A 27,748-nucleotide genomic window follows, 5' to 3' on the forward strand; every position below is an offset into this window, starting at 1 on the left:
TTGTTATTTTTGTTTGTTTCCAGGCAGTGCAGTAACCCAAAGAGAAGTCTGTCCCCAGTCAGATGGGACCTAATAGTAAAAAGAGAAAAAAAATAGTATGAAAACCTTCATGATCGGCTAAGGTAGAAAAAGCCTTAGTATCTGGAGGCGGATGGCGTATTAATTCACTGGAAGAGATGCACCCATCTTCTTGGTTAAGACATGCATCTAGGAGAATGTAACTTTGATGACATCGACGGTTCTATGGTATTTAAAGTTACGTTGTTCAACTGCGGATTATCTAAGAACAACGGATATGTGCAAACTGGCGATTCAGATACCAATACGCTGGGGAAGGTAATGGCAATCCACCTCATGTGATGCCTATTAAGGAATCGGACCAAACAATGGATAGAAGCCAATGGAAAACACTGACCATGATTTCATCCACGGCATGAACATGCCATGATACAAGATAGATAGATTTAGATTGTATAATGGGGTTCTGAATGTTCTTGTGTCGGTTATTACTCTAATGCTCTTTAATCTTAGTCCCTGTATTCAGGAGATTTTTCTTTTACTGACTATAATAGTATATGTACTTTCAACATTTAATCAAGTATGAAATGATTCAAGTGTAACGTTGCAAATAGGTCCTCTTTTCTCTCTTTCTCCCTATTCTATAAGCGTATATATATACATATATATATATATATATATATATATATATATATATATATAATTATAGGGTTACCTAAAAACAAACGGGCCTCAACTCTAATTAGGCCCCGTTTCTTAGTGTTTTGTCAGATTAAATGAAACTTTGGTCATAATTTTTTATTATATTCAACACTAGGGTCTTTGGCCTTTTTTTCTCCGTTCTGCAGAACATGTTCTAGATGGTCTCCATTTAGCTTCTTTTTTTTTTTGGTCACCCTATATATATATATATATATATATATATATATATATATATATAGTCGTTTGTATTAAAAGTAGTCGAGTAGTTGAAGTATATTAGAAATAGGTGTAGTTTATTTATTGTTCTATCTATACGCTTATTAAAATTATTCAGTTATTTTATTTATTTACTTATGTTATTTATTGATTTAGCATTTTTTCATTGTTGAATACGTTTTATATATACGTGCATGCGCATACATAATCTATATACTTATAAAAACATAAGCAAAATACACATATTTTATGCTCTAATGTATTTGTGTACAGGAAAGAGATGATACGTATATTTATATTTGAACATTTTTATATTATATTTTTTCTACGTAATCTAATCAATAAAACCATATTTTTATAATAAAAAATACATTTATTTTATGCAAGAAATATGTTGTGCCTTAAATTCACCAGGGTTTTTTTTTAACGATGTTGATGTTTAATATTTAATAAATAAAATGAACGGTCCACTACAAAAGTTAAGAATCTAGTTACTGAAGAAACGAATGAAAAACACATACGCCCTTGAAAACTGGACCGGAGGGAGGCATTCTCTATACAATAAAGAAATAAAAAAACATACTCCTTTACTAAAAAACATCTAATGAATGGCTTTAGAAAATATTTAATGACTGAAGCGGGTCGATGAAAAGAGAAAGCTAGGGAGACAGAAAAGGAAAGAATAAAACAACGGTAATAAATAGTCATCAATAAATCGATATATATATATATATATATATATATATATATATATATATATTGACTCATTCAATGATACATACAATTGACTCATTCAGTGATATATACAATTAGACAAATGTAGCTGTTCGAAGAGAGCTATTTTGCTGTATCACAGCTTCTTAATTTGGTTAGACATGGCAAGCTTCGGAATTCAGAACACGCCCCCCCCCCAATGTGATAGTAAAGCGTACTTATATTTAAGCCATCACATCGACACGTACATACAAAAACAAACACAGACATACTCTTAGACAATGACACAGATACATACACACACGCATATTTTAATATATATATATATATATATATATATATATATATATATATATATATACGTTTTATTGTATTGCAATATTTTTCTGTTAAGTTACATTATTATTTCAGCTACCCGGCCGGTTTTTGGCCGTCTGTAGCTTCCTCAGACTTTTACAGCAACTGTAAAAGTCTGAGGAAGCTACAGACAGTCAAAAAATGGCCGGGTAACTGAAACAATAATGTAACTTAACAGAAAAATACGGAAATAAAATAAAACGCATATTTGCTCTACAACAGTATTGAGCTTTCTTAATTTTTTATTAGTTACCATTTCTACTATATATATATACATATTTAAATAAAAATTGGTATATAAAAAAGAAATATACGTAAATAAAGAATATTTCTCTAGATATATATATATATATATATATATATATATATATATATATATATATATATATGTATATATATATATATATATATAGTAAGTTATAAAATGTATATGGCGATTAAGTTACACTGAATATTCGGCGTTTCATCCACTCTCGGACTCTTCAGGCTTATGCGCATAAGCCTGAAAAGTCCTAGAGTGGATGAAACGCCGAATATTCAGTGTAGCTTAATCGCCATATATATTTCATAAATTACTAACTAGCTCTACCTACGTATTGAGCACTTTTGAAGTAAATACTTAAAGTTTACGCATAAATCTATACTTTCGTATATTAATTTTATGTAAGTAAATTAAGTAGTTATATATATATATATATATATATATATATATATATATATATATATATATATATATATACAGGGGGGCCCAAAGAAAACAGAGGACATTCAATTGTTTTTCTGAACATTTTACAGTCAACGGAGAAAAAGAGGCCAAAGACCCCAGTGTTTTGATGTGATGTTTTGAATATGATAAACTAGTTATGACCAAAGTTTCATTTAAATAGGACAAAACACTAAGAAACGGGACCTAATCATAGTTGGGACCCGTGTTTTTGGGTCACCATATACATATATATATATATATATATATATATATATATATAATATATATAATATATATATATATATATATATTTGTGGAGAATATTCTTTATTCACTTATATGTCTATTTTTTATACGAATTCTTATTTAAGAAGCTCAATGTAATTACAGAGCATATAATGAATGAATGACAAGATCCTATATTCTAAATTTCATGATGTTGACCATCTTGCAATTTATTCCTTTAATTTAGTTGACTCTTACGATTATTGATACTGCCAAAAATTGTTAGTTTAAACTGAATTAAAAGAATAAATTCAAAGATGCTCAACATCATGAAATTTTATATTGTTTTGTCGTAACACAATACTAAAGTCGAGGTTGGTATATCAAACGAAGTGTATTAACATCACAGGCACAGAGGTGAGAATACGTTGTTATTGTTATGGGCACCTGAAAAGTATCTGGATTTGATGTTTGTGCTCGAAATCTGGTCCCTTAATTATATAGACCATGTTGCCTATTTGTTTGCCAACAATACCGTACTCACAGAAAGTCTTATTAGTTTTGTGAATCTTGTAGAAGAATCTTTCGCCAGCTTGATACTGTTTTTGTTTTGTTATCGTTTTTTGTAGGTTTTGCCTATCCTAGTTTCTTAACAACTTGTGGAAAATCGATCTAACCTTACGTCCGAACATGACCTTAGCAGCTGTCTTAGATATTTCGATGTTTGAATTCGACGTGACCCTGTAAACTTGTAAAAACTGTTGGATTGACTTATCCGCAGGTGATCCACTAGCTTTTTTTTCAGAGCTCTCTTGAATGTATCAACGAACCTCTCCGCTTTCCCGTTACTTCTAGGGTGGTATGGTGGAATGGTTATATGTTCGAATAGATGATCCTCATAAAATTGTTTAAATTCAGTAGACGTGAATTGCGTTCCATTGTCTGTGACAATGCAGTCTACTACCCCAAATCTAGCGAATAGTTCATACAGGAAGTTAATAGTTGGCTCGGATGTGAGGTTCTTGCATTTTAGTACCTCCGGCCATTTCGATAGGCTGTCTACAACAATGAGATAATAAAACCCCTCTAGCGGTCCGCAAAATCTAAGTGAATCCTCGACCAGGGTCGGTCCGGTTTTGCCCACAATCCGAATTGAGTCGGAGGAGCTTTCATAGTTAATGTACATCCTCTACACTCCCTGACTATTTCTTCTAGGTTCTTCTGCATGTTTGGCCAAAAACCGAAAGAGCGCATAAAGCTTTTCATTCTTGATATGCCTGGATGTCCTATATGGAATTCTTTGAGTATTCTTTTCTGTAGTGTTTCAGGAATTACCACTCTGTCGCTATATAACAGGACGTTATTTGAATAGATTCCCTCATCTATTTGGTATTATTGATATTTTCTTTCGTGCTTATAATAAATTAGTCCTCCTCTGCCTTACTCTTTATCTAATCAAGCGTTACTGGAGCTTTTCTTATTGTGTCACATAAAGTATTTTTTACCTCAACTTCCGCTTGAATAGCTGCTATTACCATATTCTCCAATGTTTCTGTCTGCTTAGGTATTAACCTTGATAACCCGTCTGCGTGACCAAGATTTTATAGATGGTACATACTCCATTTGAAAATTGTAGTTCCGAAGCATGGTACCCCATTTTGGATGTCTATTCGCCGTATGTTGTGGTCGTCCCTTTTTCGATCCGAAAATCGTTAATAATAGTGTGTGATCTTTTTGTAACAGAAATTCCCTACCGTGCAGGAAACGATGAAATTTCTTTACCGCGAATATAATGGCTAACGCTTCTTTCTCAATTTGCGAGTAATTTTTTTCAATTGTTTAAAGAGTCCGGGATGCATGGGCTATGGGTTTTACTTTTCCATTATGCATTTTGCGTAAGATGCATGCTCCTATGCCATAGGCGCTAGCAACTCTGTCAACTACAATATACCGATTGGGATTATAGTGTGGCGAAACAAGTCAGACGTTTATATATCTGTAATTTCCTGAAATGCTTCTTCGCAATCTTGCGTCCAGACCAACTTGTTGTCTTTCCTTACTAGTTCATTTAAGGGTGATCTTAGTTTATGCATATTTGGCACGAATACATTGTAGTAATTCGCCAAACTTAAGAAACTTTGTAGAGACGCAATATTTTCTCGAGTAGGCATGAATCTTATTGAACACGATCTATCTAGATCGGCCTTCTGCCATGTTCATCGATAATTTGTTTCAAACATTCTATTTTCCTCATGAAAAACGTACATATTTACTTGTTTTTGTTGAAATCCGTAGTCCTGGATCATTTCGAATACTTGGTTTACATGATGCTTGTGTTGTTCTTTGCTCACGCTGTTAAATAACATATCGTCCAGGTACCCTACTGCGAAATCCAACCCATTTAACATAATGTCCATAATTTGTTGAAAAATCGCAGGGCCAACTTTGACCCCAAAAGGAAGACTGTTAAACTTGTACAATCCCTTATGGGTATTGATACATAGCAGTTTTAAATACCCCTCGTCGACTGGAACTTGCAAATACGCGTCACTGAGGTCGATTTTAGAAAAATATTTCCCTCCACCCAGTTTCGCAAATATTTCTTAAGGGCTCAGAAGCGGTTAATGGTGCTCTTGTAATGCCCTGTTTAAGCCGATCGTAAAGTCGGCAAACACCCGAATCTCTTTGCTCTTCTTTTTAATGTAAACTGTTGGTGCAGCTCACTCACTATGATCAATTTTTCAATGACACCCATGTTTTCGAGTCTTTCTAATTCACCGTCTATTTGTTCTAAAGCGGTGTATGGAACATTCCTTTCCTTTCTAAACATTGGTTGTTCATTTGCTTTGCCTGCAGACTTTTTTTACAAAGTGATGCCTTATGTTATTTCTGGTAGCATATGCCACATTGTTTAACTTTATAGGGACACTCATTGTACAAATGTTTATCTCCACACCTCCAACACGGCTCAGGTGAATATTTTTCCTAATTTTTCCTCTGGTTATTTTTTGAGGTCAATATTTTCGTCTGATGGATCTTTTCAATGTGCGATACTCTGCTTTCCTCTATGTCACGACTGTTCTGTTTCAACGCAACAAACTGTTCACAGTCTTCCGCTAAGCTTTGTATTTTTAAATTCGGCTCGTTTTCAAATCTATTTAAATGACAACGCCTGCTTTCAGCGTCTTAATTTAAGACCAAATTATTTAATGATAATTCCTCCAGTTTAAAGTCGTCGCAATGCTTGTTTATTATACTTGCATAAGTACTGTAGTCGCCCTCTTCTCTTCTAGAGACATTCATACACTTATATCTCCCGTGAAACCCAGATGTTTTTTTTAGAAAACAGTTGTTATTAGCGTAACAGTCTCTTGGTAGTTCAACTCACTGGTCTTTTTGGGAGAATAAAATTCACGAACTTTGTATGTTCGACTGTTCCCAATTTTTTTAGAAAAAGCCTCACATTTTAGTCCATGTACCGTAATCAGATGCAAAATATCTACATATCTTCTATTGAACTGGGCAAAAGTGACATCTTCTTGTATATAATTGAAGTTTTCAATGACGTTTCACACAGCTCTCTACAAGAATGCGTTATTATTCTCGTTTGCTTTCGTTACCTGTGTTGCCTTCAGAATTTTCCTTTGTTCCTCCTGTTTTTTCATCAATTTTATTTTTAAATGTTTCTGTTGTTGCAACAGCTTTTCCTCAGTTAACTTTCGTTCGTGATAAATTGTGTTTATTATGTTATAATCTACATTGTATAACTCTTCGAAGATTATGTATCTCCTCTCCTCTAGGTTAAGAACTGTGCTCTCCTCTCATATGTGTTAAAAGAACTGTAATATAAATGTCTTCTCTCCCTCATCATCACTATCTGCATGAATCTGCGTATGATATGCCCCCGGTCATCTTTAAATATGAAACCTCTGCTACGCAACATAAAGCCCGTCGAAATAACATTGCCAAAAAAAAAATATATATATTTTTACTTGTACGTGATTTTACGTAGCAAACAATAAAATCCTTCGTTTTTAGCGAGTCCGCTTTTTTGTATGGGAAAACCATTTATTTTATTTTAAACCTCTGTGTTTTGCACAATATGATTTGATTATTTAGCAAGTCTTTTATAAGCACAACTACTTGCTTCTTTCTTTTTTCACAGTCCGTTTCTTTTTCTCTTGTCAAATTTGAAAGTCGTTTTACTAATAAATAGTCAAACATGTTTGTTCAAATATAAAAAATAACGACTCAAATTTGTGGTAGTTAATATGAACGTGTCATTTGAAGAAAAGGACTCTTACCGTGAGAAAAACTGGTTTCTTGGGCAAAAAAAATAAACATTGAACCTTTTTTTTCTTTTTGTTTTCAAAACACAGCTGTCAGTTTGTACAATTATTCGTTCTCTCACTATAAGTTTTTGACAGCAAGTATTTAGTTTTTTTTAACACACTGACATTACTATTGTAGTAATTAATTTGCTGTTAATCCTCACGCATCCAAATATCTGTTTGAAATGAGGAAAGTGTTTTGCCATAAAAATCTCGCGAATCCTTGTATTTCAATCACTTTTGGTGATTGTTTGCAGTGATGTCGTTTCCATTCCGTCGTCGCCAATCTGTTGTGTCGTAACACAATAGTGAAGGTAGAAAATAAAGTCGAGGTGGATTTAACAAACGAAGTGTATTAACATCACAGGTACAAAGGTAGGAATACGGGTATAACTGACTAGTAGGCAGTGGAATACTCTCGCTCCTTCTCACCAGTGTAGACGTTACTGGCACTATATATATATATATATATATATATATATATATATATATAATTTCCCTTATGCATAGAAAGGCCGGTATAACATATATATATATATATATATATATACACATACATATATATATATATATGTATATATACATGTGTGTGTATGTGTGTGTGTGCGAGAGAGAGAGAGAGAGGGGCAGAGGTTTGTGGGCGGAAACTTCACAGAAGTGCGTGTTTTGTAAAAAAACAACACAAGAGCGTAATAGTTAATCATATTAGTCCTAGAGAAGATCAGAAATAAACATCGATACCGCCATTTACTAATCTAAATCTATGAGAACCAAGATATAATGATTGTATTAGACTATTAAGCCTCTCTTTATAGCTTCGATGAGGCTTAAGAAAATAGACATCGGAGTCCAGAGACTGGTTCTTTTGGTTTTTGGTTGTGAAACCGACTGCAAGAGTAGGATAAGAATTTATAAGTGTTATATAGTTCGTGAGACTGCTTTATAGTGACCAATAATTGTAGAATCTGGGTATGGCTTCGTCACTTATGAGGACGATAGCCCCACGATACCTTGTTCGACATATGGTTAGTTCTAGGAATGAAACTTTGTTCATAGAATTTCGTTTAGTTTAAAACACTGATAGTAAAATAAATTGTTGAATGTTGTAGCATCTACCATAAAAGTAACGACAAAGTGAGAAAGAGAATGTAGCGATTCGAAAATGTCCTCGACTACTAAATTCTGATTACGGTTTGTATGCTGTGAAAGCATGGAAAGGATACATTTAAGAGCTCCTCTCCAAATGTGGCAACAGTATTCTATCCTTGGACGTATTTAACTCTTGTACAGGTAGAGGATTGCGTCGAGACTGAAATACATTCTGGGGCGATAGAATAATCCTACAAGACAAGAAAGTGCAGTTTACGCGAAAGTTCTTACGATATTTAACTTTTATATTTCGGCTCAAACAAAAGCTTACTGATAAGAATAAACATCCTCCGAATCAACACACTTTTGCCAATGAAAAGCAAGTGTATTTATGTGAGTAACGGAATACATCTTTCGTAATGGTTGCAAATAAGTCGCCGAAGGCGCTTTTTATATCGCTTAGGTTGTTTGAAGTATGTCTCACACAGAAAGTTGTAGTCAGTTGGTGAGAGGTCTGAAGAATATAGCGGATGAGGTAGAGTTTCGTATACCAATTCTTTAAACTTCTGCAGAGTCGGTTTAGCAACGTGCGGTCGGGCATTGTTGTGGAAGACAATTGGGCATTTTCTGCTGATTAATGTTGGGTGTTGTCGAAATTATTATGCATCTCTTCTCTTTGTTGACAGTACTTCTCCCACCGTACTGGTTTCGCCTGCATTAAAAACACTGTAATGGACAAAACCGCTCCCAAACCAAACAATCAACTTTGGCTTTGGAAAATTTAGTGGAGTTTCATCGACGTTTAACCACTGAGCTGAGTGTCGCCGGTTGTAATGAACCTATATTTCATCGGAAGTAAAAACCCGCTGGAGAAACGAGTCATTCTTGTTGCTTAAAAGAACGTTACATAACGGCGTTATATTTGGTTTTTGTTCTGTTCGTGAGGCACCAATTTATGTTTTTTTTGTCTTTCTAATCTCCTTAGTTGCAAGTTGTCGTATATATTACGTTTAATTAAGAATCAGTAATATATAAAGTAAAGGTATTATAACGAGATCTTATTTGAAAATTCAACACTTAGTATCAAACTTTTTTGTCAACCTAATATATTACATTGTAGGCAGCCTTTCGACATTTCATAGTCGTTATGAAGACTCTTAAATGGGGAACGTATACTTATTTTTCTTTTGTGTTACGACTCCAATATTGCATTCTGTTTGAATAGAGTACATTCACTCTCTAAATTACAAAAGATAAATGTTAGTTTAGGTTAATATATATTATGTATATGGGAGTTTTCTAGTTTCTGTTCGTTTTTCATAATGTCATCTCCACGCAATCTTGCGGAGTATGTGATAAAAACTTATGTCGTGTTGCCAAGTCTTTTGGCATCAGCCATTTTAGTCATGATAATCTGTTATGACAAGCGTTCCGCTCTCTGCAAGAAGTCGAGTATAGGATCAGAATCCTTCGTGGCATTTTACGAATAAAGCAAGAGATGCATACGTAAAGCTGTGAAACAGAGAGAGAAAGGGACACGATTGTTTAACGTGGGAGAGAGAAAAAAGGGGAAAATAGAAAGAGCGCGAAAGAGGTCTACAAATGAAATAAAAATACATATGTTTTATTCGTATATATTAGCCTCAGTTTATTTACTTTTTCCTTCCTCTGCTTTACTTCCTCCATACTACTACTAGAGAATTCAATGCTTCGTTTTTTCCTATATATACTATTTTATATACATACATATATATATATATGCATATATATATATATATATACATATATACGAGGTCTCCCAATAAAATGTATACACTATTTAAATTATCTCATGTTGCTTACATGAGTATGCTATACCATGTTCCCAAGAGATGTTTAGGAACAAAGAATGCCACTTCCAACAGGAAGAATCACTTCCCCACTATCATCATGACGTAAGAGCATATATTCCTAGTCACCTGCGAAGCAGATAGTTAGGACGAAGAGGATATATCGAGTACTGTCCACACGCACCGGATTTAACCCCCATACAGATTTTTCTCTTTTTGGGTCTGGGAGTGGGTAGTTGAGGGCATGTTAAACGGGGTTCATACCACAAAAGGAACTACAAAGAATAAGTTGAAAGCAACCATTGAAAGGAGATGTGCCAACATATCAATTGAACTGATAAGGAACGTTCTTGATTCAATTTTAGAACGTTGTCAGCTATTCATGGACAACAATGGCCAATAATTTAAACACTTTCGATAATTAACTGGTTTCTATATTTCACAGTATTTTGATGCATAATATATTTCTTTCTTTAAATAAATGTTAGTTTTAGGGCCATTTAATGAGTATATACATTTTATTGGGACACCCTGCATGTATATATATATATATATATATATATATATATATATATATATGTATATATATGTGTGTGTGTGTGTGTGTGTGTGTGTGTGTGTGTGTGTGTGTGCGTACATATATATTTGGGACTGTTAAATGAAAAGAATTAGATTATTTTTTTAAAGAAAAGACCCATCAGGATCATGCAAAGCTAAAGAAATTGTTTTAGAGCTTGTATAGAAATTAACAACGAAAGAAAATGACGATATAAAACTATATATTAATATATATATATATATATATATATATATATATATATATATATGTACAGATTTATTAATTTATTGAATAATGGTATACAACAATTGGGAGTAAAGAGTAAGTGAGAACTCTTTATATCATAGTATTTCGAAGCTTAATGCTGCTCATCAGAATAAGAAAGAAGATGCTGTATTACATAACAAGGATGCGACGTCTAGCGATAGTTACATTAGGAGCGAAATAAAATAGTGGGGCTGTATGGAGGAATTAATTAATAAAACCTATACTCCCCCTATATCAGAGATATAAATTTAGTTCTCCCATTCAACTTTAATATTTTATTTCGCTCTTAATGTAATTATCGCTAAACGTCCTATCCCTATTATGTTACCTAGCATCTTCTTTTCTCTTCGGATGAAAAGCATTAGGTTTCGAAATAACATGGTATAGACAACCATTACTTGCCCCATATTCCAAATATGTATATCCTTAGTTAATAAAAGCACAAATCTCTATATATTAGTATATATTTTATATCGTCATTTTCTTTCTTTATCCACACACACACACACACACACACACACATACACACATATATAAGGAATGATAGCAGCAACTCGTTCTCTGTTATTCGCCAAAACTCATGAGAACCAAGCCGCTGCTCAGCTTCTTTGGACATGTCGAACAACCCCTTCTTGTTCTATATTACTTGTTTTCAATGGTTGCTGGCAGACCTTATGGCGTCTTTAATCTCAATACGTCTATTTAGCTGGAAGCAATGGATATAGTGGTTTCTGTGCGCGTATGGCAGAGACACATTCCGGAAAGAATCACAGCTGGTTCTTAGGTTTGGAATTTTTTCGAGAGAAATGAAGCGGTCTATACCGACGATTAACCATTAATTCAGGTCTGATATTATGGAAGACATGTTTATTGTAAACATAGAGCGCAGAGGAATATCTGATATAAATGTAGGGAAGTAAATGTAACTCTGATATTATTTTTTTCACTGACCAGAGTCATAAGATACGTCTTAGTCAATAAAACTTTTCTGCAGCAAGTGGGTTATCATGCGGTTTCTTACATTCCACAGATATATAGATGGGATATATTTCCGTTCATCTTTTCTTTTGCACGAAATGTCTTTAAAACTGTGTTGCACTACATAACAGGTTGACATACCGCTTTTTGTTAGATCATAATAGTTAAGCAACGTTGAACTTCATCAGTATCAGATGAGTGACCAGTCGCAATTAGCAGATGATGTGTAAGAGAAAGTTGACACCTCTTTACGAAAATTAATTAACCTGATGTGGTCATCCCGACGACTGAGATATACAAGCAAATGCAACCTGTAAATTTGCTATTCCCTAGAAACTCCCTCATTGCTGGAAGTCTGTTTAACGCGCCTAGGCTGCTTTGGTGTTCTATAAACTTATCAGTAGAACATTAAATGCATGTAATTTCGCATTTTTGCAGTTTAATTAAATTCTTGTACGATCTTTTAGAATTTTCAGTGAAATAAACGATGCGTTTGAGTCGGTCTCTCTTTGCGTGAAAGATCACTTTATCACACTGACCGCACATTTGTCGGCGAGGCATAAGCTAACTTGTAAATTCTAGTGAAATCCTCGCACCGATTTGACACGGTCACTGTCTGTTACTTTTGTAGTACGGCATAAATATATTAACACCTTCGTTCTCTTTACGCTTTAAGTACTAAATGAACTATTTTACATTTTCCCATACGATGGAAAAGCGACATTTTGACACGTCTTCTTTCACTTAATATATATATATACATCACAATCATTGTACATGTATTTTTTCTTTTTAACTCTATCTTTAATCTCAGGTCAATCCAAAGTTGTGACTTAATTACACTGTGAAAAATTTATCTTTCAGTTTTAGGAACGCACATGGCGAAGAAAACATAAGTAAAAACTACTCATAAAAAGCAACAGGTCAGATTTAAAAAAAAAACAGGAGAAAAATGCTTTATAACTTTAGGCGATATGCTTCCCTATACATTTATCGCAAGACGACTTAAAATCGATGTCCATTTTCTGTAACAGGGGTTTGTTTCTATCATGAATAAATCAAGATCGCGTTTCAAGATAAGTGGAAGTGTTCCCATCGGATACAATTACGCCAATGTAAATAGCAAATTACTCGTCCTTTTTTTGTGTTTTTTAAAAATAAATCCGAGCTGTTTTGAAATATCTCTAGAAAGCGTTACTAATGTGACGCTTGTCTCGCTTTCGATCGGTAATCGTCTATAAATATTCTTATAAGAGACAACTTCATTAGGCGCTATAGAAAATGGAAATGCTATTTCTAACTTTGCTTACCTACAAACACCCATGCACACATACTCGTCCTTAGGCAGTTATACTTCTTGTTTATGCACACACACACACACACACACACATATATATATATATATATATATATATATATATACATATATACATATGCGTGTGCTTGTATGGATATGTATATATGTAGGCAATAGTATATATGTATATACATGTATATATCTATATCTATATTCATATCTATATTTATATGTATATATATATACAATATATATATATATATATATATATATATATATATATATATATACAATAGTATGTAGAGAAATAAAAAGGAACAAATCGTGTTAGGTGTTCATCAACGTTTCGTCTTTATTTTGAGATTCCTCTGGATGAAATAAAGACGAAACGTTGCTAAACACATGACTCAGTTTTTTTTCCTTTTTATTTTCTCTATTTAGTCGGAATACTATTTCCATTATAATCACCACAATAACATATATGTAAATATATGTATATCTATCTATCTATCTATTTATCTATACATACATATATATATATATAATATATATATATATATATATATATATATATATATATATATATATATATATATATATATATATATTAGGAAGAGTCTTCAGATTAACTAACACTTCAGTGTTAGCACCTCCAGTCGGAGTTCTAAATATGATTTATCGGAGATGAAAATGGTACCGAATCAATGAAATAAAGCTGATACTTTTTTATGAGGATACTTTTATTACACTGAAACCGATCTTATGTGGCCTGTGTTTCATATTAACTTTTTTTTCGCAGTGAATCAAACTTATCCAAACAGCAGAACAATCAATGATAGTCGATAATTAACCCCATTAAACATGTTCTTTGTTCTTGTTACGATTAGAACAACCTCTCTTACTCCAAACACTGCTGACTTGGAGAAGGAGGATGAACCATAATATTAGGAAAATAAATGACACTTTTAATGAGGTTCACTTTCGGATGATAGGTTTTCTTTTCTTTCTGATAATTGTCATTACTTAAATCAATTCAGAGCCTCAATGATACGTGGTAAATATACGGAAGTAAAGTTTTATTTTTTCAGAATATTTTTGCGTTGGACTTAGAGACAACCAAATTGTAGTCGGTTGGAAGCAGACAAACTGAAGAGAGTTCCACGGGCGTGCAGTTCTAAGAAAGAAGCTTTAATCATGGAATCTACGTTTCTGTTTAGGCACAGATAAAAAGTGAGGATAATTATCGGCAGTGTTTTCAGCTAGACAATGTTTCTTATGTAGGTCTGGCGATGAGGGACCACAGATTAGAGCTCAGACGACCTCTTGCCATGAAACAACGTAAAAAACCGAGACAGGCTCGCAACTTCTCTTCTGTGAGAAAGAGGTTTGAGGGAAGGGAAAAGGGCATTACCTACGAGGCCACGAAGTCTATTTGTAACTCTGTTAAGGCAGCTCCTACCAAGATGTGGCAACAGTACGTCCTACTTGGACGTACCTGGCTCTTAGGTGTTATTTGAGATATGTTATTTTGTGTTTTGGTTTATATTTCGGATATGTTTTTTAATGAAATTATTTATGAATATATATGTTTATTTTACTTTATTTTATTTTTATTAATTTCTTTCTATCTTTATTTTCTATTTATTATTTTTCTATTTATAATAATATTATTTATTTCTATTTATTGTCAATTTAAGATTATTTTGCATCGCTATCCTAGAGTTAGGTTTATCCTGTGAACACAGTTGTTCGCTATTTCACGCCTACATTTTTTTTATAGATATTAGGTGTTTTTAAGGAATAGAATAGCGAATTATTCATTCAGTAATAATCTACATGGTTCATCAAGGTCCTTATATGTACTTGCTTGTCTTTCTATTTTCCATTCGACTATCGGCGAGCGTCCACTTTCTTTGAGTTCTCAGTGTTGGTTTGCTTGTGCCGTTTGCATTCGGTGTTTTTTTTTGTTATTGAACGTGTTTTTATGGTTATGATATCTGGTTTTGAAATCTAAGGAAGTCATACCCACGTAATATTTCTTGTTGTTCGGGTTTTTATTTGGCAAATATTGTGGCCTGGTAAACTATGCTTTTTTGTTAGACATTTATTTTGAAATGGGCAGAGCGCGCGATATCTACTGTTTCATTAACTTGTTCATTATTAGTATTTTTCACTTTTATTAGGATTGTTATTGTTTGGGTTTGGTTTATTATTATTATTATTATTATTATTGTTATTATTATTATTATTATTTCTAATAGTTACATTTTTGCCTTGTGTGTTGCTTTTATTTTTGTCATGTTCTTAACTTTATTATAATTTATTTTGTTATTTTTGTTTTCATTGCTCTTATTTTATATTCTGTTATTATGTGCTTTAATAAGCTTCTTTTAATTGCAGCAGCAGCCGTGGGATGAGTTTGGGTGAATTTTATTGAAGATTATGTGCAGATTGGTTACGAGAAAGTGCATTTCGATGAAATCTAGAAATGTCTGGTCAAGTTTTGTTTTTAATATTTGATTGTATGTCGGCGTATACGAGATGATAGTTCTTTTTTTCGATTTTCAATTTTATTGTAGTTATTGGTGCTTTGTTGCTCATATCTAATATTCCTTTTTGTACCCACTATTATTTAAAGCTGTGTCGTAAATGCTGATTGACCTGTTAAATACATTTTCATCACTTGAGTTATTACGGAGTCTACTTACAATTGAGTTATGAATCCGTTTTATACTTGGCTGATTGTGATAGACGCGGTGAAAACTAAGAAGCTAATAACCATAAGCCTGACAAATTCTCACGAGAATTACACGCAGAATATTCTGTGTAGCTTAACTGCCATGAATATTTTCATAACTTATTTCCTAGCTCTACTTATGTATTGAGTACTGTTGGAGTAAATGCTGTAAATTTACGCATAAAATTATATATTCGTATATTAATTTACGCGATTAAATGAAGTTGTGGTACTTAGCTCCCGAAACAGTTGAGCACTCTTAAATGGATTTATTTCACCACAGCAAAAATTTATATGGAAAGGGTTAAATTTGAAAACATCCAAATATCTAGCAAGCATAGTTATATTATAAAATAGATTTAAAAACATAAACATAGATGAACTAATACGCCGAATCCGATATCGAGCATAATTCCTTACTAACACAAACAAACACATAAACAAAAAAAGAAGCCTACGGTTTTAAAATCTAAAATTTTGCAAACTTTTGAACTTAATAAAAAATTTAGAATTCCATAATCAACATAATAGTTTCCAAAAGAAAAACCTACACAAAATCGTTAGACACATAAACAACTTTAATAAAATCTTCGTAAAAGCGGATAAAACCAGAATATTTTACAAAATAGATAAACACGAATATAACAAACTAAGCACAGAAAAATTACAAAATCTACAAAAAAAAAAAATGGATACAAACGAATGCAACTACATAGATGTAATAAATACTGAAAGTAAACAAATCGCCAATAAACTAACAATTATCGAAAATATCGGTACATTAAAACCTAGAGAAGCATACATTTTACTCAAAGACCACAAATCTGAAATAATAACCCTAACTCGCTTGACCAGAAATAGGTAGAATTAGTAAAATAATACTTCTTAGAGAAAACAAAAACATAAAATAAGACACTAGTGGGCAAATACTGCCGAAGCACTCACTTGGTTTAAAAATATAGAAAACAAAAATAAATGTACGTTTCTACAGTTTGACATCGTAGATTTCTATCCCTCGATATCCGATGAACCTTCCAACATTACTCTGGTGATTGCCAATACATATACCGGTATGTCCTCAGAAGAAATCCACACTATTAAAAAATGTAGAAAGTCAGTTTTAGTAAATAACAATAACCAATGGATAAAAACGAAAATGATGAACTCTTTTGACTTGACCATGCGTTCATTAGACTCTGCAGAGGCATTAGATCTTATGGGATTGTTCATTTTATATACCTTCCTACGCATATTTAACACTACAGATATCGGCCTATATAGAGATGATGGATTAGATATAAGAAAAGATTAATGACTTCATCTGACTAAGATTTTGTATGAACAGTTTGGTATGATAAGGTACAGCGAACTCAGCATAACGTTATCCGTTTTACGCATAATTAGTGAATAATAGGGACTAAAAAGGATTAGACTTTAATGACAAAAACGAAGTAATATTTAACACTACTCAAACATCGTTTAGGAATAAAGCACTCATTTAAAGTAAACAGGCAATAACTTATACCTGCTTTGAACGGATATGAAATCTAGTTAGAATATAATTGACATGTGATTTGACACAGCATAAAACGGCCTTCTTCCACAAGCAGTTATTCTTACTTTAGAATGTGGCGCAAATGTGACGCAAATTCATTTCAGTTGCATTGGTCGTGTTTCTTAAATAATGCTTAAGGAAATATATTCTCAACGACCAAATAGTATATTTTGTTTTATGTTTTGAGAACATAGATAAATATTGAAATCTAGACATATTTATTTATCTGCTGGAATCAGGAAAAACTGCCGAAAACAGTGATTGAGATTTTATCCGATCACAACTTTTAGCAACGTTTTAATTATTTTTTTTTCATGTTTATTAAGATTTCTAATTAAATTTTCTTGATGTGATCCGTTTTAAGACTCATTAATATATTCTGAGGAAAGCAAGGTTTTTAAAATTTTATTTTACCAGTTTTGTTTTAATGAAAATATATTTACGTTTTATGCTATAGTTAATGCTTCGCTAACTTTTGTAGACTTGTAATGTTTTATGTTTTTTATGTATTTAGTCTTCAGTTCAGCTCGTTTATTAAATTAATTAAATCTTTATTCTTCCGCCAAGTTCAATAATTTTCTCTTAGGAGTATGCTTAGACTAGATTTGCATACAATGCCATTTACTCTATTTTGAAACGCCAGTGACCAATAATACGGAAAAGAATATACATACATACATATATATATATATATATATATATATATGTACATATATATAATATTATATATATAATATATATGTAATATATATATAATATATATATATTAATATATATACATATATATAATATATAATATATATATAATATATATATGATATATATATATAATATATATATATATGTATATATATATATATATATATATATATATATATATATATAAGAATTGCAGTTAAGTTTACCAAAATTATCCAAGATGGCAAAACTAAAGTATATTATAAATATTGAAGAGTTAATATTTATAAAGTAATCTCAAACAGATGTAAAAGCTTAACATATTTTATTAACTACTTGTTCTTATATATATATATATATATATATATATATATATATATATATATATATATATATATATATGGGGGGTGTAAAATGCACTCAAAGAAAAAAAACATTGACTCGATATGCATTACAAATAATCAATTTAAAATATGGTTGTATATCCTAGTTAACTGTGCAGAAAATATTGGATATTTTTATCAGTACGTTTTTTCAAACTATTATTCCTCCGAAAAACTCAATTTATCATCTTCTTTTCTCATCATCTCCGTCCTCTTCGGGAGGATTCGCTACCGAATCTTAACAAATCCCCAGTTCTCTCGATTTCGAATGACAGTTTGCAGGTCCCAAACACTTTCCAATCCTGCGTCCTGTAGCAGGTTATCGATATAGGTCATTCTACTCCTACCACGGTTTCGGTGTCCACATGTTGGTATCCAGAGAACTAGCTTGCATGCTTCCCTTCGCTATGTCTCCTGCAGTGACCAGCTACTCTTATCCTTCTCTGCTGTACTTTCAGTGATACTGGTTGTAGGTCACCATAACGCTGTTGGTTTGTTGCGTAGCTCCTCTACGCTGTATTGAGTATCATCGTGAACATCCGTGTGTAACAACCATCCAGTCTCTTGTGCAGCGCATTTGTAAGACTCCCTGCCTCAGCACCATAGAAAAGGTCTGTTTCTATTGTGGCAACAAAGAGATTACATTCAACTTTTCTGAGAGAGTGTATGATCATATCGTCCTCAACTCGTGGCAAGAACTGCATGCTAGTGCTTTTCTTACTTCCAAATTTTTTCATAGCTTTCTGACCATGCCCTAAGGTACATGAATTTTTCAACAATTTGGAGCAGAGGCCTATCAAGTGCTTTCACTGTAACTGGGTCAATGTGATTGAAGGCCTGTATTTCTGTTTTAATGCCATTGAAGTACGAAAAGTTCAATTTACAATTTTTTAATTTTTTATTACATTTTCACAACAAACAAGGCACATTGCCACTTTTATGTAGCAGGCTACTATCAGGGGCAACAACTACTGGGGTACTATGTAGGGATTTGGGCAGCAAGACGTTGTTCACGTTGCACTTGAACTTTTGCAAGTCAGTGCAGTTGGGGAAGCAGGGACCTGGAATGGACTTCCAGAGTCTAGCGGTTCTGGAGAAGAAACTACTGGAGTAGATAGATCTTTTACATCTACGGATCTCTACTGTGTGGGGGTGGGATTTAGCTGCCTGTCGGGTTTGTCGAGGGTGTCTACGTCGTGGGGGCACAAGTGTCTGCAGTTGGCCAGAGCGTTCACCATTAAAATACTTGTAGAACAGGCAGATGGATGCAACGTTTCGTCGATGGGACAGAGGCTGAACCTTCGATGCCAGTTCAGGGCCTATCAGATTGGCAACTCTCCTTTGAACCATGTCTAGGAGCGAGAGACTAGTAGCAGATGCACAAGCCCAAATGTGACAGCAGTACTCCATATATGGCCGAATGGTTCCCTTATAGAGGTACAGGATATTTTCGGTGTTAGTAGTTTTGTAGCACGGTAAGGAGAGCCTACCTTCTTCGCAGCGGCCCTGGCAATGTTTTTTTCAATGTAATTGTTCCATATATCCTTTGTATATATATATATATATATATATATATATATATATATATATATATATATATATATAGTAAGTTATAAGATATATATGGCGATTAAACTACATTGAATATTCCGTGTTTCATCCACTCTAGGACTGTTCAGGCTTATGCGCGAATTTTGTGGTTGTCTGTCGTTTTTATATACGGACAAATGCCTATTTGACCTTTGGTTTACCTGTTCCTTTGTGTGTGCACTATTTAGCCTGGATATCCAGTGTCTTTACCTGTTTTAAATCTAGGTTAGAGTTTTTTTTATGTTAGTTTATTTATATATATATATATGTACATATATATATAAATATATGGGTGATAGTTTATGTATATCCATGTTTATTTAATTTATTTATTTGTTTATTTTTATTGTTTTTGTTAGTTCATAAATTATTTTGTATCCTAGAGTAAATTTTATCCTGTGAACACAGGTGTTCGCTATTTCTCTTCTACAGTTTAATAGATGTTGAGTTTCTTTAAAGCACAGGTTACCAATTTTTTCATGCAGGCATGATCTACATGAGTCGTCTAGGTCTCTACATGTGGTAGCTTGTCTTATTATTTTCCATTCGACTAACGGCGAATGTCCGCTTTCCTTGAGTGGCCAGTATTTATTTGCTAGCGTTGTTTTCATACTGTGTTTCTTTATTGTTGAATGTACTTTTGTGGTCATAATATCGAGTTTTAAAATCTAAGGAAGTCATACCTACGTAATATTTCTTGTTATGCGGGTTTTCTTTCGCAAATATTGTGGCCTGGTAAACTACGCTTTTGATTAGACATTTATTTTGAAGTGGGCAAAGTGTGCAATCGCAGTGTCTACAGTTGCATTTATCTTGTTCGTTTTTAGTATTTTTATTTCTAGTATGGTTGTTGTTGTCCGGGGTTGGTTTATTATTATTATTATTATTATTATTATTATTATTATTATTATTATTATTATTATTATTATTATTATTTCTGCTAGTGTTATTTTTATTTTTGTCATGATGTCTACTTTTTATTGTTTATTTTGTTGTTGTTTACATTGATTTTATTTAATATTTTGTTATTATGTGCTTTAATTATCATCTCTAAATTTTCGCAGCAGCTGTAGGATAACTTTAAGGTATTTCTATTGAAAATTTTGTGTAAGGGGTTGGTTGCGGGAAAGTGTTTTTCAATAAGATCTAGAAATTTTTTGCCAAGTTTTGTTTTTGTATGAGGCCGTAATACCAAATTATAGTTCTTTTTCTTCTATTTTTATTTTTATTATAGTTATTGGTGTTGTGTCGCTTATATTTGATATCGATATTTTTGTATCCCCTATTTTTAGGGCTGTTTCATAGATATTGGTTAACCTGTTAAAGCATTTTCATCGCTTGATATATATATATATATATATATATATATATATTCGATTATACGCACTTCTAAATTTTCTTATTTCTGGAGGGTGTCGCTAGTGATGTTATTCGGCTTAGTTCATTCAGCGGTGTCGGGTGTTTTAACATCATACCACTCTCCCTGAGCCGCTGAGCCGACCCCGCCAGAGCAGATCAGTCTGGCGCACCCTCTTTCTATCGCATGCTATACAACGCTGAACTTATTCTGGCCCAGCTTTTGTAAAGGGTGGCAGACGAGTCCATCTCGTTCGGGCAAGGTGATTAACGCTGTCTTATAAAAATAAGCTTTTATTTAGTAATTTTTTATTTTCTGATTTTACTTTTTGCCCAGTCTTTTTTGTGTGCATTTATCTTGTATATCATTGTTTCTCTGTGTCACAGTTTTTCAATGTGGTTAGAAGTAAGCGAAATTCGACTATTTTAGATAGGGATTGTGCAAGGCAATCGAGAGCAAGTTAACAGGAAAGCAAAGGTTGATGTTTTTATACAAACATTATTAAGGACATGTAGTGCTTAATTCGTTCTTACTGAGAGATTTAATATAACAGTTTATGGGGCCATTGATTTATAAATATTAATATATACATGAATACAATCTTTACAGCTCGAAAGAGTTAGAAACGGAGTCGCTTTCTGTTATTTCAAATTAGTTTGAAATTACCAAAGGCTGCTACAGAAATGTGGGTTCCATCTGTTGTGCTAGAAAATATCTCACAGTAGATAGCATCCTATATTAACAAAGGTATAATTCACCTATGTACAGAGTATTGTTTTATCGGATGCATCTACTTCTAGTCCCTTACTTTCAGACAGAGTCCGAAGGAAGAGACTCAAATCTACATTGTCGGTCAAGCTCAACCCCGTGTCCTATCGCCGCAATGTAGTATCCCTGTGCATGTTTTACAAGCATTTGAATGGAATATGCTCTGACGAACTCATAGCACGTGTGCACCTTCGACGTACCTACTCCCAACTAATCAGATAAGATACGAACTCCCATCCTTTCATTTTCGAGGTCCTAAGATGCCGGAAAGTTTTCTACTGTAATAGTTTTTCCTGAATTGTTAGACTTTAGAATTTCCTCCCTGTCTTTGGCTTCCCTGGCATTACAAACTGTAGACGTTTTTATCTAATGCAAACATACATCACGTTGCTAAACTTACCATAATACCTTGTAAGATATGATTCCAAATAGTTGGCCATTATATGATTCCAAATAGATGCCCATTTCATGATTCCAAATAGTTGCCCATTACACGATTCCAAATAGTTGCCTATTACATGATTCCAAATAGATGCCCATTACATGATTCCAAATAGTTGGCCATTACATGATTCCAAATAGTTGCCCATTACATGATTCCAAATAGATTCCCATTACATTTCAAGTATCACAATCCTTTGTTTGGTGTGTAAAAGCGTAAGACGAAATGTGATTAAGAAGCAAAACATTTTATGGCGCCTCATTTTATCGCCTATCTTAATATCATAAAAAAACAACGTTTTCAATGCCCACACAACATAAAAGACGTATCGATACACGTTTTTATTTTCTATATGCATAACAATACCATGTTCAATACAAAACAGAACGAAGACATTCGTGCATAAACTGTTCTCTTGAATCATTTGATCTATATCGTTTAATATAAGCTGTTGAACTACGCGGTTTACATGCTAAGAAATGCGATAATGGATTCTCTTCTGAAGTTTAACAAAAGGATGTAGAATGGTTCGAGGGTGAATGAGTGTCTTTGAGATTTGCAATTTGTGTAAACGTTCTATTCACTGGATAAAGAAAAAGAAAATGTGCCAAATGTTCATAGATAATTTAGCAAGCATATACATATATATTTCATGGCTTTTAATTCTAGGAGGGAAATATTTGAAGGAAGTTGAATAATCGAAAACCATGGCGACAAATGTTTGGTGAGTGCCCAAATGAAAAATATCAGTTGCGTGCTTTGTATAGCAATAAAATCAAAGGATAAACAAATACAAAAGTATTTCGGGTGATGTAATCTCTCCGTGTATAATAATACAAATAAATCCTTTTTTTTATTTATTTTATTTATGTTATTATTTTTGCTGTATTATTATTTTATATACAGCATGCGATATAATGTCACGAGTTATCGACTGCCCGTTTACATGAAATACTAAGTCGGCTGAATGTTGGGGCAAACTAGCTTTCTTGATAAAGCACTCTGCGTAAAACATGAACCAATAGCTATTACGTTACGCATGCATAATCGTAATGTCGTCGTTCGACCTTCACCTGGCAAATTCTATTTCTTTAATTTTCACATATTGCCCCGATTTTCCCTGGATAAAACCCAAATATAAAGTTTCCCATGGGTCTAAATACTCTATTTATTAAGTTTCATGTTTTTAGACCCAAACCTGACAGAGGAGTTTTGTAGGCAATTGTTTTAAACATATATGTATACGCATGCTTAAATATATAAAGAAATAAGTTTGTGTTTATTATAACCCTTTTATGCAAACATTATACAAGTATAAATCCTTTAGAATATCTGCATGCATTTAATTACGCGTAACAGTAAGCTAAAGATGCTTATCCGACAAACTAATAGGGAAATAATTAAAAAAATATGCAAATTAGCTATATACTTTGCAGTTGACTGCAATTTCACGATCCATATATAAGATAGTTGTATTTTCTTTTTACATAAATAGAAAAAGGATTTTTAATCTGAATATCAGTAAACAAACCATAACAAATTTATAAGAGTACAGATGGAGAGTACTAAATAATGTATTAATTAATGATATGATAAAAATAAATTTGGGAAGTGGTATACAAATTACTATTAGTGTATGAAGCGATGCTCTTTGTGTAAACAAATTGAATTTAGGTACTTTGGACAATGTCAAAACATTGTTAATTAACTACCCTCATAAAATCAGCCTATAGCGCAACGGGTAGAAGCTCCAACTGTCGTTTTGGGCGATTGGGTTTCGATCCTGGCTTTAGGTAGTTGATTTCCCAACCGCACTGATGAGTTTAAAACAGCGAAACAGTACTGTATGTAGATTACTATATATATATATATATATATATATATATATATATATATATATATATATAAATATGTATATATATATATATACATTACATATATGTGTGTGTATATATGCATAAATATGTATGTATTTATGTGTGTATACTTACACATATCCATACATATATATATACATATATACACACATATATATATAAACATATAAATATACATATACATACGCCTATATAAACACACCTACATATATATATATGTATGCATGTATATACACATATATATATTTATATATGCATACACACATATGTATATATATAATGAAAAACATAAAAATCAAGCAATTATATAACTGCTTGATTTTTATGTTTTTCATTCCAATAAATTCACAATAAATATAATAAATTCATTATTCACATAAAAAATAATTAATAACTATCCACAATAAAACTAATAAACGAATTTTAGTCTGTGAAATTCATGATGAATCGCGATGTTTATTTAAAGCGAGAACAACGTACAGCCCTATTTTTTAATTGATTGGTTTTCTTTTTTGAATTAATATTGAATAAAGTTATATTTACGTATAAATCGCGCTCGTTATTTTACTCTTTTTCAATGTAAAAAGATATCATCATCCTATTTTTCAAAAAGTTCTCATTCATTCTCGACAGTCCGACTGCCAGTCATATCTAGTTTGCTTTGGATATTTTGCGTGGAGTCATTTTTCAGTTAACAGGCTTTGTCGCTCGAAGGTTTTGTTTGTGAAATAAAAGTAAGAAAATAACGAATTAGTAATGTCCTACATACAATGTAAAAAGAAATAAAAATGTTAATAAGATCTTCATCATTCCAGTAATTATATAATGAAAACAGTTCTTTTAAAGAATTTTCTTTTAAATACCTGGTAAATATACCCGATTATCCAAGTATAATGACACTTAAAACGACGGGTAATATCAATGATTACTCCGTTAAAACGTCTAAAATATACCCTTTAACAATGCCTCCCCACAAGACGGAGTCGTTTTTTTAATGTGGGGAAAAGGAACAAATATGAAAATTATCTCAGTCGTGAAGGATTCTCCCCAACTTACAGATAACAAGAAACTGAAGTGTAGCATCCGAAAAAGAGATACTACACTTTGATCTTTGCTCGAATGCCAATAACTCTCTTATGGTGTCTGATATAGTAGGTGAAAGCGAAAACAAAATGACTAGAAAATTGACAAAAAAGAGAACACGAGTTACAATTCTGTCAAAATATATGCATGCTTTGCTCATGGCATCATAAATTATTTAAACATACATAATAACTATTTGCTTAACATACTATGCGTTAAATTGTTTTTATTTATTCTGATGAAACCTTTACTAGCAAGATCAAATGTAATTCGAAAATAAATGTAGATCAAATAGATGATTTAATTATAAACAATACTATTCGAATATTAGGAGCGATAGATTAGATTGGCAGGAATATATTAATTAAGAGGGTGGCTCGACATGTATATCTTTCTTATATTTAACTAAGAAACGACCATGTTGTAGTCACCTAATAAGAACTCCGCAGTATTGTGTTCTACTGGTAGAAAGTTCGTGAATTTTCTGTTTGGCTTTAGGTGCACATGTAGAAGATCGCGGACGCGCATATGGCCGTTGTATGCTAATCACCAAGACGTGTGCGAGGTGACGTCACGGCGAGAAAGAAAAAAGCTCATACAATAACAAAGGTGTGACTAGATCGATGATCATGTTAGCGACGAACAGAGAAGAAAAAGGTGTTACACAGTCGGCTTGAGAGCGACAGGAAACAAACATTCAGTGCCGCTGTCTTCGCGAAGGATGTTTGAGATGAATGGCTTTCTTCTGCAAAGTACCTGTAAACAAAAGATGTTATCTCAACATTTTTTTTATATTTCTATTTTACTTGTCTTCGTTTCCTTGCGACGGTATCTACATGTTAACGGATGTGTAAACGGTCACAGCTTTACACACAGAAGTTATGAAAGTACTTTGCATTAGTTGTAGTCATGCGAGTTTCTCATGTAACATTTTTTACAGTAAGAGATGAGAAGATTGGCGCTCGGTAGAGCACCTGCCATGAAAATTCCGATATAATAAACAGAAGTATTGTTATATACGTACGTGTCGGCGATATAACGATAAATATAAATTTTATTCACTCTATTATAACTAGTATGAATAAACTAGTATATCGCCGAAGAGTTTTTTGATAAGATTATTCACGTTAAAATCGTGATGGAACCTAACATCACTCGATAAATTATAAATCACACGGGCGATGTTCTATATTAATGGGTAGGTTAAGACAAGGCTTTTTTGACAGTTGACTGATGATCGTCTTCACAATAGGACTAGAAATAATGTATGAGATGAGCAGAACATAATTTAAGAAAAAACTGGTTATTGAAGAGGGATTCTCAACAACGTTTTGTTCACATTAGACTTGAATACAATTATGTTGTAGTCAGTTGAGAATAAGACACATGATATATTCGACAAGTCTGATATTCCAGGGAAGAAATATTACATACTATTGTTGTGTAGCGGGGGTTCATATTGTAAGGATGACGGGGACTCAAACAAGGACTCAGAACAGAGATGATAATAACATTTATATAGATTACACACACGACGACGATGACTGTAATGATCGTTGGGGACTTTATAATATTAATAGGGAGCTGAGACATTTATGCAACAGTTCATGTATACACTGATAGAGGGGAGATACATTATTGATGATTGGGGAAGGGACACAAAATACTTTGAGGGTATTGCACACAGTTCATTTAAGATATGATGTGATGGACAAAACATATTTACCTTTCAGTTGTAATGACGACACGAAGACAAAAAGTTACAAAATATAGATGGTTATTTTTTATTCATCAGCCTGCTGATTGATGAGTCAGGAATTCAAGCTTGTATGGCTACATGGTCTCCTCACCCCTTCTTAACCTCTTAGGGCATCAGCTTCACTAAGTCGCTGTCCGACTCTCGTCTGTAACTGATTCCATCTTTGCGATTGTGATTGTCTCTTATTTAGACCTCTGTCTCAATATATTGAGAATCTCCTTTCTTTATGAC

At 32.8% G+C, this 27,748-nt stretch overlaps 1 protein-coding gene across 1 annotated transcript in view; it reads left to right on the forward strand.

Moving 5' to 3' along the window:
- Positions 1-27,748, forward strand: part of LOC145269567 (neuropeptide FF receptor 2-like) — a 390,189-nt gene that overhangs the window by 34,599 nt on the left and 327,842 nt on the right. The window lies entirely within an intron of this gene.

The sequence above is a fragment of the Euprymna scolopes genome, chromosome 4 (genome assembly GCF_053919585.1).
Source record: "Euprymna scolopes isolate OS-2025 chromosome 4, ASM5391958v1, whole genome shotgun sequence".
In the NCBI taxonomy this organism is placed as follows: domain Eukaryota; kingdom Metazoa; phylum Mollusca; class Cephalopoda; order Sepiida; family Sepiolidae; genus Euprymna; species Euprymna scolopes.